Source organism: Dermacentor silvarum, chromosome 4 (assembly GCF_013339745.2).
Source record: "Dermacentor silvarum isolate Dsil-2018 chromosome 4, BIME_Dsil_1.4, whole genome shotgun sequence".
NCBI classification, from domain to species: Eukaryota; Metazoa; Arthropoda; class Arachnida; order Ixodida; family Ixodidae; genus Dermacentor; species Dermacentor silvarum.
Genome location: NC_051157.2, coordinates 207,257,898 through 207,272,567, shown reverse-complemented (window position 1 = coordinate 207,272,567; position 14,670 = coordinate 207,257,898). Strand labels below are relative to the sequence as shown.

General features: G+C 44.8%; 1 long non-coding RNA gene across 2 annotated transcripts in view; it reads left to right on the top strand.

Moving 5' to 3' along the window:
* Positions 1 to 7,363: 7,363 nt before the first annotated feature.
* The window catches only part of LOC125944917 (uncharacterized), a 28,881-nt gene continuing 21,574 nt past the window's right edge, over positions 7,364 to 14,670 (top strand). The window contains exons 1-2 of one of the 2 annotated variants that reach the window (XR_007466604.1): positions 7,364 to 7,465; positions 11,672 to 11,800. This is a non-coding gene — a long non-coding RNA (uncharacterized LOC125944917). The other variant, XR_007466603.1, reaches the window with a different exon arrangement.

The following is a 14,670-nucleotide window of genomic DNA, read 5'->3' as shown; positions in this document are numbered from 1 at the left end:
GGGCTTTTGGTGCATGTGTAACCTGTAGAGAAGGGAATGTAGACAGATTTAGATAATACAAATTAAAATTATGTCACACAATAAACATAACCACGCACTAAATATTAGTACACACTACACTGGCAATTAAAAATTTGCGTCTCTTTCACGAGGGCCGTCGCGAAAATGATGAAATGGATTGTTACAGTAAATGTTACCAAAGATACGCACATCGATGTTTGTTTCACACCGGTGAAATATATTCCCGGCTCTCTCACAACACGAAAGACCATGCTATATTACACAGCCGATACCAAGCAGCAGTCCGAATCTTCGGGAGCAGCAGGGCAGACCTAAAAATTCGCCGAGAGCGATGCGCGCGCGAGCGTGCTAGTGAGAACCGGCACCGCTTCTTTGAAGCTTAGTATCCGCTGCTGCGTGGCTAAGAACGTTCCGCGCGATTTGTGTGCCGCGCGTTGCGTACGCGTCCTGTGCGCATTGCACGGTTGCGTCTGTGCAGTGAGCTATCTTCATGAACGTGCCATTCCTAGCCGCGCTAACGGTGCTCGAGTGCGGCGCTTAGCTTGAGGCGCCGATGAGCCGTCTGGCGTTCCTTTCGTTTTTGCAAGCAACGCACATTCGAGTCGGCCCAGCTCAAAGAGGTATCAGAGAACGGTGGCGCGCTTGAGTTATCACCTATTAAAAGCGTGCAGTACGCCTTAAACGGCAACACGTCACGTTTGATAAATATGCTTACTGCGGTTGGGGTGGCGATGTGTGATAAGGCAAGCCCGTCGGCGGCTTTGCCGACGTCGCCACCACGCCTCTGTTCATTTACGATGTGTATCCGTGTAATCATCGAGCCGATGCAGGACTTATCGGTAGGCTGTTCTCCGCACATACCGAAAAGGCGAAATATATTTTGCAGCACACCGCGACATTAGCCACAACGCAAATAGAGGCGCAATTAACGACTACGCGAGAAAATGTGCACACTAGCCTTAAGGTATACGATGAGCCACTACAGATTAAGAATATTTTTTTTTAATATCGCAGTGTCGCTCCAAAGGCGAAGCATCGATTGCGATAGCAAATTATTAGATAATATTACGAACATTTCAATCGAAGCAGCGGCGGCAGCAAGCGCTAGCTTCGCGCGCTTTCACTCCAGGGCATGCGGTTTGACTGCAGAAAGTGAACGGTGTGCTTAACATCTCACGATCGTCCAAGTGAAAAAAAAAAACGCGGCTATGTGCTCAAGAAAACGAAATCACTTACCTGTGTGCAGAAGTTAGGCTGCGGCTTTGTTCGCCTTCCTTCCATCATGAATTCTGCCGCGCAACTCATCAAAACTGCCAGGCTCGAACATCACCCGAAGACCAGTAGCTGCGTCAGCAAACGTCTTCAACGGATAAACATCCCACTTATCATCATAGAGCAATTTCACTAAAACTTGCGTCATGATGTCCAAAAACAAAAGAAAGATGCTTTCAACAAAGCGCACGCGGCACGAACCACCGCACAAGTTCAGACGAGTGACAGAGTCGAAAACCGGTCGCAGCCTCAGTGTCGTATTAAGTTAATAAAATTGTTCCTACTAAAAATAACCACTAAAATCCATAAATAATGATTGATGTTTTGTTCATAGAAAACAAAATAAATTTTGATGGAAAACCTAATTTGTAGCGTAAAAAATAAATAATACGATTAACAAAATTTCGACTACGAAACTAACGGCACACTGGATACCGTTGCAAAAGACTGCTCACAATAAAGTCACGCACGCACACACACACCTAAACACTCATGCTCAAACACTGGTTTGGCGTTCATTGCGTCACCTATGAGTAAAAGTTATTACTAATATCTTTATTTTTATGAACAATAACTTGTTTAACTAGTTTGCGCCATCTTTGCAGGTGACGCGGTAAAAAGTAGGGTATAACGTGGGCGCGTAACTGTTTGATTTCTTTCATTTCTCTTTGGCCTTCGTTTGTTTCACTGAACATAGGAGAGCTGCAGGCTTGGGAGACTTCCATGGCAAGAATTTTATCGCATGCTTCAGCAAGGCGAGTGTCGGGAGCCGCCACTGAGACAGCGATTAGCTGCGTAATGTTGCGGCTGTTGCTGAATCCGAAACTCTTTCAACGCGCTGTGCTCTCAAAGCGCGTTCGTTGTTTGATATCTAGTACCACGGTCGTTGGATAAAAAAATGTATTACGCTTTCGAGACACAGGGTGTGGCACAGGAATTTCTAAGACCTCTGAAGTGTATGTTTACAGCCTGTGCGCGCTTGCATCCTACGGCTCGCACAGCGCGTCCGATGCTCAAAGGTAGCGTCGTCGCTTGTCGGCGCCTGCCTTATCGCCACCATCCGCGCTGCCGCCGTGTCTACTTTTGGGGAACTCCCCATGCACGCAGTCACCGTGTTTGCAAGTGAATTTCACATTCTTTTGCTCCCTAAAACGTGCGCATTTTGGATCGCACCTATGGCTATGCCATATGTTGTATGTTAAAACGACGATGGCATTTGTACGCCGGCGAGCAAGTCACTCGTGGGCGATCATGAAGATGGTTCAACGTCGCAGTTTCTACGTAGCGTAAACGGCTACGAAAGCGGGCTGGTCCCGGACATAGTACAGTGAGTCTAACATGGCGCCTCAAAGCGCGAGCTGTCGCAAGAAGACGAGGAAGTTACATGGGGCGCGCGCGCCGAGCATTCAAAGCGCTGACTGGTTTCGGAACGAGAGACGTACGCGTGCGCTCGTGGCCTAAAGGTTAGAGCACCGGGCTGCTGCGCTCGAAGGTCAACGTTCGGTGCCAAAGTCGGTCACACACTGTTTTCTTTTTACGAAAGCGAGCCCAAACTAGAACCTACCTACCTACCGCAAAGTGACAAGAATGAGGCAAAGAATGCTTCTTAATAAAGTTTTGAAATGTCGCCTTCATATTCGAGTCCTAATTAGTATATGCTAAACTCAACTGCTGCACAACAAAAAAACAACTACGAAAATCAACACAAATTACTCAATAAATTATTTATTGAGAAGCTCTCAATGGTAATATCATTGTGCAACTGTTGAGCGAACTCAAAGACTTTAGAGATTTTGTTGAAAGTCCGTTGATTCAACAATACCCCAACAATACGTCAATAGAAAATCAAGTCATTGTTGTACGGGTAGTAGGCGATAACTGACAAAATACCAATGGTTTTTGTCTATTTTAGGCTGGCGGATCATAACGCATCCAAAATTAAACACAGTATTCAAGGACGGGCGCTCGGGCTTCATCACGAATTTGTCAGCGCTTTGACATGAGACTCGCAGGGAAATGTCGGTAGCATGCCGTAATTATTTACGTTCCTCACTTTGTTTACAAGTGTATTGTCGCTTTACAGAAATCCTTGATCGGGCATATTTAGCCTGTCAGCTTTTTCGTTTATGCTGAGCGCCGAGAATAGTGTGAATAGGGGTAAATGTTATTCATTGGGTAGTGCTTCCTGAACACACCTCAGAGGTTTATGTTTGTGTGTCACAGACCCCGAATTTTTCGGAATGTTGTCGCCTGTTCTATAGCAAAGGAGTATGTGTCCAATCAGACTCACCGCGTGACACGAGTGTTCGTGCGTGCTCGAGAATCACATTCTCGAGCACGCACGAACACCAGCGACTTCGCTGAAAGGTTCGAGGTACACTCGATGGAGATATCGTTGGTTCTTCACTATCTAAATTCAGAGTTTTGTTCTCCAAGCCACTACAACGTTACACTAACATGTAATTTTGATATGCACGTGCTCTTCCGCCCGAGCTTAGAGGCGTATAAAGTGTAAATGCTGTGGTGGCGCGCTCGGGGTGGAAAGCGCTCCTGTTCTCCCGTCACCCTCTCCTCTTGTGATCGCTACGGGAAAAGGTTGCCGAAACTGAAGAGAAGGAATATCGCCTTTCGTACTCACACTCACGCTGCTATTCGCCCCGAGATCTACGAGCGGCGCCCTCTCGCATGTGACCTGAATAGGGGGACTCGGCTTGCGCGCCGCGCGCGTGCTCGCCATGTGAGGGCAGCTTGAAGCTGTCGGCTGTCCTGGTGTGCTCAAGTTATGCAAAAGCGAGTCTGCAGGATTTTAGGGGCGAAGCACCTTAGGGCCGAGCCTTGTCCTCCCCTCGTCGTCGTTGTCGTCCGTAGCTCGGGATTGCATGGAGCCCGCTAGGGGCGCTGCAGTGCACAAGGGCATTCGTTCCCGACGCGCGCTCTCTTTCTCGCTTCAGCCATGGATGATAACGGACGGTGCACAAGGGCGTTCGTTGCCGACGCGCGCTCTCATTCACGCTTCAGCCATGGATGACAACGGTCGCTTCTGATAACGGCGCGCCCACTATGGATGAAAAGGCGAGAGTGGCTGTTCTACTGCAAGCGGAGTCGTGGGCTCGGAAAACTGCTGCAGCACGGCGACGCAGACAACAAGCGGACCCGGAGTCAAGGGCCCGGGAAGCTGCAGCAAAACGGCAACGCCGACAAGTGAACCCGGAGCTGGGGGCTCGCGAAGCTGCTGAACCGAAGCTGAACCGAGCATCGGCTCAGGTAGAGCCGAAGACCACCAACCTCAGGTAGAGAACGCTTCCGGCATTCTACCGCCGCTACCCGCTCGCTCGCCGCCTCTGGATCCGCTTACCGGCGCCGTGCTTGAACCGAGCATCGGCGCCACCAACCTCAGGTAGAGAACGCTTCCGGCGTTTTGCCACCGCTTCCCGCGTTTCACCGCCTCTGGGTCCGCTTGCTGGCGTCGAGGGATTCACGGTTAACGGAATGATACCCCGGTGCTTCACCCACTCATCAACATTCACTTCGTGGATATGCGGCGATTTTTTACTAGTATATACGGAATGTTCCAGGACACTATATTCTGCGAAATCTAGCCGAATAGTTGTCATCACGGTCAGTGTGGCTTTTGCTCCTGGCAGCGCCTCCTTCCTGGCGTCGTCTGCTAGTCATCAGTGGACATACGTGCGTGTACGGCGTTGACTTCTCGCCATTGCTTTTCCGTTTTCATGGCGCACTCACAACGATTTGACAGTTCATTGACAATGAACGGCGGAATTTGGCCTGCGCTGTGCCGGCGCTGTAACAGCGTGTTTGTCTGTTCAGCGCGTGCTGCGTTTTCGGTCGCCTATTCCGTTTACTACAGACATTCTAATTTTGTTGCTGCCCAACGCGTTAAGCATATCATGAAAGAAGTTTGATGACATTCTCAAGAAACTAGGTGGTTGCGGCGGTGCGTTAATGCATGCATTGCTTTAGCGGCATTGCCGCAAAAGGAGGTCTGGGACGTCTGATACAAGAGCGAGTATAGTTAGTGAGCAAAACAAAACTACGTAGTCTTGTGCTGCAGTACTGACCTTCGCATAATATTTAATTAAAGGTAATTATTTCCACCGTGACACAGCTCGCCGGGGCATCTTAGTCGGCTCAGCGTAACCCGTTCCCTTGCTCCTACCGTGGGTAGCGTACAAATTCCGCGGGCTCGATTCATCTAGCGATAATAATTAGTGCTATCGCGTAACAGAAACAGGCTCCAACTTTTTCTTAGATCACGTTTCCAATATATTTTGCTATGTAAGCAGGTCATACCTATTCAAAAACAAAACAAGAACATTGATAAGTTAAGGTTTCCTGGGAACTATGCCGAATAAATTGCTGGATCTCTAAACACACAAAAAAGGAGGGGAGAGGGGGTGAGGCACACTTATAAAGGCGAAATGTTTACAAGCATTTTTGGACTTTTAACATGATATTTTTTATTACGCTGATAAAATAATGTTGTCCGAGTGGCTTACGGTAGTCGGCCGGTGCGTAGACCGTAAATAGTATTGTCTTAATCTAAAGAAAGAATTCTTTTTCTGCGTTAGAAAGTGGTAATGAGATTTATTTGCAAGAAAATTGTTTAAAGCATGCTTGATCATGGGGAACGATAGAGCGTGATGCCCCACTAATGTTCAAGGTAAACCGCTTCTCAGTAAAACAAAAAAAATTGTTGTCGGAAAAAGTTTTAACCCCAAGTTACTGCAATTACAAGCAAAATGTTGTACTCGCATTCAACTACAATGCCGCTTTGTCAACGTAAAATTTTGCGCATGAGCGCTGTGGTGGTGCTTAATTTCCAAAGCTATGCTGATTCTCATTTACTGGCTAGGAGCGATGTTTTATGACTGAGTCACGAGGTCATGTCGCTGCCCGCAAGCAATGGGGTTATATGAAAAGTGAAAATATATGTAACAAATAAATTGTGAGGTCTTACGCGCCAAACCCATGACAAGGTTATCAGGCACGTAGTTTAGGACTCGGGATTAACTTTGACCACCTGGGGGTTATAGCCGAGCACCTAAATCTAAGTACAAACTAGCCTGTTTGCAACTCGCCCCATTTAAGTGAATCCGCCACGGAAGAGGTCGAATCAGCGACCTCGAGCTAAGCCGCGCAATGCCAGAGCTATCGGGAGGTAACATGGGGTGGTTGTATGGAAGATTCATTTACAATACAAGGTTTGATGTCGTCAAAGTGCTGGCAATAATAAAACTAACGCTAAAAATACAGATGGCAATTGGAGAGCGCCGTGCTAAGCGAGCACGCAGTGAGAACGGGAGCAAACACATGAAAATGAAGCTATTCTATCCGGAGCGTAGCAGACGACAAAAGCGAGTCCTCCCACTGACGTCACCGGCTCACCGTTTGAAGCTTCGCCATCGTTAGCCCACGAGGCGAATAGACACAACACACATATGCCGAAGTGGCTTTTTATATTATTTAAAAGAAACTTCTTGGGTTTTACGTGCGAACCCAGGATGTTGCTATGAGGCACGCTGTATAGTGATGGGCTCCAAGTTAGTTCCTGCAGCCTGGAATTCTTTACTTACATTTAACGGTTAGCACACGAGCATTTATTGCATTTTGTCCTCTTTGAAAAGCTTGTGACATGTAAAGTCAGGTGGACTATCACATTAGATGAGCTGGTTACCGACTTGATTCTCTATGCGTTGCGCAATGAAACAAGACACTTAAACTCAGTGCACCAAGTATACGCCTTCAAGTGTGTCATTGCTCTATAAAGCAAATAGTTTTATAAACATGTTTGGCTATTCGTTTACACTAACGGCCAATGTCAATGATTAATGCAGAATTTTGCCGACCTTTATATGGAATAAACGTGTTAGCTATAGAAGTTTGATATATATTTGTTAAAATATTCCCGTACGGTTTTTTTATTGATTGAATGCTCATTCGATTCATAACAGCTGAATTTATACTGAATCACGTGCCTTCTCGAAGGGCCTGTTTTTTATTATTTTAAATAGCCTTATAGAATGGTCGGTATATTCTACGGCTTTTTCAGTCAACTGAGGATTTATTGGATGGGATTCATTTTTGAATACCTCTTGCTAAATCATGGCAATGTTCTTGGCTCACCACACAGAAGTATTTCGCCTATTACAATGTAAATAACTTTATTGAATAGTGAGAGAACGGCATTGGTCATTTATTTCAGCTTTTTAACGTGTCCTTTTTTGTTTGATGATAAGGTGCTTGTATTCTTCTGAGCCCTAGGTATACTTGAAGTTTTGAGTCATTGCGATAAACAGTTGAAAGCTTTTCGAGTAAAATATTCCCTGATGTTTTATCTAATCGGACGCTATTTTGTTTCCTGTGGCCGCTTTTTGTCTGTACATATCTCGTGAAATCCTTCTGCACTTATCCCTATCTACACAAGAAAATTTACTGTTTGTGACTACGGTCAATCGTAGGGCATGAGCCTGTTCTATTTGCGGTACAAATAAGTATTAAGCTTTACTGCGGCCTTTAATATGCCATCAAACTTGGTGATATTGACTGTTCATCTTTTCCTATATTTTTTTTTATTTATTAATACTGTGAACCCTCATAGAAGGTCATAACAGAGAGGACAATACAATTACATACATGAAATATGGACAATGTCAGTGTACGCAAAGTTGCTTAACACTTGTCAATTCACAGTGAATAAGATGTTCACTTGAATGCTGTTCAGCACAATTATGTCATTTATCAAAATACGTACAATGAACATCAAGTCGCACATATCACTTGGCACTTCAAACTAAATTTATAACTCCCGTAAATACGCCTCAGGAGCACTTTCAAAGTATGTGACATCTTTTAGGCTAACATAGCGTTTGTCAATTGGTTCCACATTTCTATCGCATCCAGGGAAAAATGTATCGCTGTTAGTTCGGTACGGATTTATGACGTAGTCGTGGTTAGTTCGCGGGTTTCTTTTGCCTGGAGCATGTACATATTTGAGCTTATCAATCTTAAGTTGATCCTGCATTATTTGATAAAGTACCTTCAGCCTAAATTTCTTTCTGCGTACCTCAAGAAGATCAAAGTTGCAACGCTGTAGCATCAGCGTGACCGATTCCTTCCTTCGGTGCGTCGAACAAATAAAACGCGCCGCCAGTCTCTGTATCCTTTCCAACTTCATCTTAAGCGTTACTTGATGGGGGCTCCGAACAACGGCTGAATATTCTAGTATCGTTCTAATGAAGGTGGTGTATGCAATAAGTTTTACATTACGCGATGCATGCTCCAGTTTTTTTCTCAGAAAGTATAAATTTTGATAGGCTGTCATGCAGACGTTATCTATGTGTTCGTTCCATGTCAAATTTCGTGTTATTGTAACCCCTAAGTACTTGAACTATATTCATCTGCATCCATAAAATTCCAAGTTACCTTCTAATCGACTTCATACTGCCTCATCCGTTAATGCTTCCTCAAACATTTATATCTTATATTTTGCAACGCTAGTTATTTTGTTCGTCATGATCATTTTTCAGTTTAGCCAATTAAATTCAATCTCTGGAGGAGGGCACGTTCATGCGTGTCTTTTTTACAGCAAGGCTGTTATAGGCTAGGTTCGAGGAGATTGCGTCCGTAGAAAACCGCAAGTGTAGTGTACAACAATTTCAGACACTGTCCACTGTGCAGAGCAAGGCATTCGAACTGACCCTTGCACTATAACAACTTTAACTGTTCATGCGACTGAAATCATTTATTAGGTATACTGAAATGTGAAATTTCATTTAAGCCAACTGATGAAAGCAAACCCTGTCTGGAGTCCTTTTAATTGAATCTCATGGAAACCTTAGAGCTAAGAAGGTAATTATCCAGAATTCTCTGAGCGGTATCCTGTAATTTGACCTCGGAGCAGCGCTGGCAGTAGCAGTCCTCTTAGCAAGAGGGTTTTTACAGCGAAGCTGTTATTGACCCTTTTCGCGGAGCAGTTTGTTCTCTAGAAACGAGATGGCGCTTTCGGCGGCGCGCCACACGTTGCCTAACGAAAGCACACGCATACGAAACCATTACTTCCTTTGTCCTGTTTCTGTGCGATCAGCTGTCGGAAATGCAACTGGGTTTTCGCTCACACCTTGTGCTCCATTCCTGCTGCAAAATGTAGAGCGGTGAATTGAAGGCGTGTGCAGTAGTCTACGAAAATAGTGAATGGCATAGAGGGAATGGAGAGGTGTGACCACGTTCACGAACCGTTGCACACACGGCCCGCCTGTGTTGCCCGTCCTTCACGATACACGATATTCCTCGTAGATAAAAAAAATCAGTCATCCACCAGCGTTGTTTCGCTAACCTCCAAAGAAAAGACTTCAAGTCTGGAACGTCGGCAAGAGCGAGTACCGCTCGTTAAACAATGATAAAGGAAGTAACGCCGCTTCCTGGCATTGTCCTTTGTGACAAAAGAGCTTGCCTCTTGTCTCTCCTACTCCGTTATCTGTACCTTCAGTTTCACGTTCTGAAATAAGTGAATATTTCATTCATAATTTCTATTCTATCCTGATTGTCTTTAATCAAAATTTTATGTTTGTTCATGAGCTCCACCCTGAATTCGTCCGTTTTAGAGCGAAGTTTCCTTTGCGAACCCTCCCCGACTTTCCTGACCGGCACTTCTGGCTGGGTGGGTGCTTCCCTGTTGGATAGCTCGCACGAACGACAGTACTACCATTTTTACTACCATTATAGGCATCCAGGCTCTTGGCCTTGTTTGCTATGAAATAAAAAATAAAGACATAAATAAAAGATATATGGATATTTTAATTGCAAGAAATATACGTCATCGAGAGCTCAATTCCTTTTATTAAAGTAAACCTTTCTTACGTGTCTAAGCCTACTTTTCTTGTAATTAGGCCACAATTTCCCGTACACATCTATCGTGGCAACGCCAACTACCTCTTTGAGGCGATTGCCGCGCGCTGATGATGATGATTATTATTTTCATACTATGGCACACGCCCTCCACGCGGTATTGGAAATGAAGCGGGCGGTACATTTAACATGAACAAAAAGAAGGAAATAAATAAAAGGCAATGTAAGAGTTGTCGCATTACGTAGTAGGGGTGTTTACACCAGAGATGCAGGAATAAAACACAAACATTTATAGCGTTTTATTAACCTCGTCACGCAAACTTCGCTTCATGTAAATTCCAAAATGTGTGTTCAATGTGTTGAATTTGCATAGTATTCTTACGAAGGTTTTATATTGCTTGAATGCTTTGAAAAAAAGCCCCAAAAACTTTTGGTAAGAGAGCTTCAGGGATGCGCTATGTGGTGTGCATAGCAATTTAGCACACATTTTACGCTTACGCAGAACTGAGGCAGACATTGTGAAAAAATTCGGCACTGCTCTTTTCACCTAGTGCAGGAAAACTTTTCTTCTAAAAGTGTTATAGTCAGTTGTATACTAGCAGACCAGTGAGTGGCTGTGCACCCGGATGTATTTCATAGTTTATGATCAAAGATTGTTTGTGGAAAGGTGGAAAGATGGAAGGTGGAAAGGTGGAAGTGCTGAGGTCCTCATCGAAAACTACATCATGAGTACTTAACGAAGACAGTTAACGTGGAAAAAACGAATGGGCGACACATTCAGAAATATGATACTGACTTGATTCAGTGCTGATATGTAAAGATGACACTGCGCTGCTGTCTGACATCGTCGCCACTTGTTACATAAATGGACGTGTAAGGCCGTCACACAAGAATAAAAAGTGCGCGGTGTGGCATGTGCAAGTACGAGTTCTAACATATTGAGGTGTGCATGGCTGCTCGGCCACCACATAGGCGAAATGTTGTTGAATTTCAGATTAAATGTTGAACTATTTGGCCTGATTCACACGGCCGTGTTCTGTCACTGTCATGCCACCGGCGCCCTGTTCAGGGCATAGTGTTTACTCGCCGGTTTCTACTCACAAACGAAATGCCGTTATTGTTGGCCTACGTTCTTAGCATCTCCGAAGTGTCGATTTTAAGGAAAAAGTGGCGAGGAAACGTTTTGTCCTGTAGGGCGCCGGCTGCCATGACGGAGACGGGACGAGGCGGATCACGCCTGTTTCAATCAGGACTTGCAGTGCGAATGTTTACTGACATAACATCATTGCGTTCCGGCGTCACGGTGATTTACTTACATGTCTTCAAAACTATTTACTAGCGAAGTTATTTCTCCTCGTGATGTTCTTGGTGATTATGTTCTTGTGATTTTGTTGCACTTGTGTAGAAAATGCTGACAGCAGCCAAGAATTCTGTATTGGCTCTGCTCTCCTGAGCAAGAACGGCCTAAAATGTATTTAGAAAACCTATTTCCTATCAATATTTTATTTTGCAGCTGATTGGTGACTATCAAGTGCAATATATTCAACAGCGTTTAGTCACTTCTGCATTTTTCTGGAAGTCATGAGCCTTAAGTGTCTAGCCCTCTGCTCTCTCGTGGTCATCATTTTAAGCGTGCATACAAGTAAGTACCGTTTAAGCTTCGAGCATGCATAGATTACAGGTAGTACTGACATTTTGTCAGATTCATATGAAGGGGACTGAATATTTGCAGGTATGTGTGAACAGATGTATGTAAGGCTATGTTTACATACAGGTATACGTCAACTAGCGTTGGAGAAATTGCCTCCTTGTCTGAACCCTTTCTTGACCGGTATTTTTCTGCCTTTTCGTGTGAAGAATTACGGTAGCTGTGGAATCTTTCAGATATTTGCAAAGATATTGAGGCATGCTCTTTTACTACGGAATGTTTCCATCACAATTCATATTTATGCTGCGTGGATTCACTTTTCGCATTCTGTGGAAGACATATGATGATATGAAATCCTTCGAATGCTATTTTATGCATGTTTTGAAGAAGTTTTCTAGTTATAACACTTGAAAGAGTTAGGAGTGAGGACCAACGATCAGCAAGATGGCATTACCCTCTTCAGTAACGCCGAAGACTTTAAAGAAATGATTGATGACCTTAACCGACAAACCACAATTGTGGCTCAGCAAGTGAGCGGCGGTTCTGTCGGAGCTGGTTCTTTAGCGTTCAGTGAGCCGTGCCGAACCGTTCCGTGAGAGCTGGGTCTTCTGCTGGGTTTCGAGGTTTCGTTTGCTGACGTTAGGGTGTTGGCCGGCGTGGGCAGATTCGCGCTACTCGTACTCGCTCGCAGTGTGTTGTGTGCGCAGCAGTCCCTTTGGTTTCTTGTGCATCCTATGGTGTGGCACCCGCTGCCACCGAAGGGAGAAGTAAAGAAGCCTTAATTGGCAAAGGAAGGTACCGTTCGTTGCCTGCTGCTGTTCGAACGATGTCTCCCCAAGTAACACAGAAAGTTGTGTTAACGTTGCCTGATTGTAAGAAATGTCACGCAACGTTAAACAGCCAACCTCAACGTTGAATGTACGTTGCCAGCTGTACGTTGAAGTGATGTCACAAATAAATGTCACAGCAACATCCCGACACCCACGTTGTGTCAACGTTGCATGTAAACATCAATTTCACGTGTAAATGGTAGCAATGTAGCAACGTTACAAAACAGCACGTTCCCAGAACATTGCTGGATGTCACCAATATTGACATTAATGTCATGCCAGGCTGCTGTAGTATTTCGCATGTGTACATTTATGCAAATATAAGATATTTTCATTTTCAACTGAACATTTATCTTTATCATACAGTGAGGTATGGTGGTTATGCAGTATTTAATATTTTCTAAGGAACACCATGCTAAATTATGTTTATTGTGCTTCTCCACAGATAAGAACTGCTACAAAATTTATTAAATAAATGGCAGAAGCATTCACATGGCAAAAATGCTAAGTGTTTCAACGGTTCAATAGACAAAGTTACGCATAAAACTATTTCCATCTTCCACACCAAATGCACAAGACCTTGTGAATGCTTACATGCCACATGCACCTAAAAGTGGAAACATTAAGCAGTCGCCATCATGAATAGGCACAAGCCCCATGATACCAGCTGCATAAAAGTGATGAACACATCCAGACTGCACAGTGGATACACACAGATCATATCTACTTGTCTATATGAAAAGCAGTGAATTATTTCAGTTCACGTATGGTTTACATCATAGAAACGGCACTAGAGCAAAGGGCTATAAGCCACCAATACGGCTGCAAACACATCGTACACCAGCGCACATTTGTTCCGCACACCACTATTGCCCGCACACCATTATGTTTGTAATTAACCCCCCCCTACGATAATGCCCAACTCGGGCGCTGTAGGTATTTGTAATAAATAATTAAATAAACACCACATAGGACACATTCACGCGGCAGAGACATGTTTTTAGGAGGAATATTCGCGAGCCGCACGATAAACATAGAAGCCATGGACGACAGGAGAAAAACCCGCGCGCATTCAACACACCGACACGAAAGGAAATGCGGACGATCCGGGTGTAACCTGCGCTGCACGAGCTATCAACCCTCGTGGATTTGACCCTTTCCGACTCAAACAGTCACAACGCGCACGGAAACATCGCACACTGCACATCTGTACCTCCGATATCGTGTGAACAATTCCTGAGGCTACAATTCATGTTGACATTAGAAAGTTATTTAAAACTAAGTGACGGCGTAGGGAAAGTAGGCAGCATCGCGAAACGTCATGGATTGGCTTGGAGACGGCTTCGAGACAGCCCAAACCGTTCAAATCACGCCACAGCGACGGCTTCATAAGGATAACGTAATCTGATCTCGAAGGTCATGCTTTTGCTGGCTGCAGACGGCGGAAGCAATTCAAAGGTAAAAATATGTGATAGAATTTCTTTCTACGCTAAACTATAGTGTAAAATATAGATTGTTCTATGGTTATTTTGTCTTGCAACATCTATACGTAGTTGGGTGCAACGAGCCACAAAATTTTAGTACGTGAGTGTACTGATTAATATCTTTGGCATCACAGAGGCCACAACAGTCTCACAAGTATGCAGGTTGCGCTGTTGTTTTTCCTCCGTGTTCTGTGATGGCGGTCGTATATGCGGGGTTCACGATGCGTTTTTCTTGATCGTGTGTTTTTGTGTTTGCTGTAATAAAGTGGGTCGCAGTTAGCGTGCACAGAAGTGCCTGAAGATACCTTGTGTCATGCTGCAAACTCGCCGTATGTGTGGCGCGCCAGGCAAATGCGGACCAACGATTGTATGCCACGGAGTGCGGCCCCTTTGTTTCTCGTTGGGGAAAGTTGGGTGGAGGTCGCAAAGAAATAATGCGTGTTAGCGCGCCTCAGCTCGTCCATTACGCAGCGGCATGCATGCGGGGAGTAATATTGTCGACGCAGCACCGGCAACTTGAAGAGCGCTTTGCGACCGCGTCGTACCATTG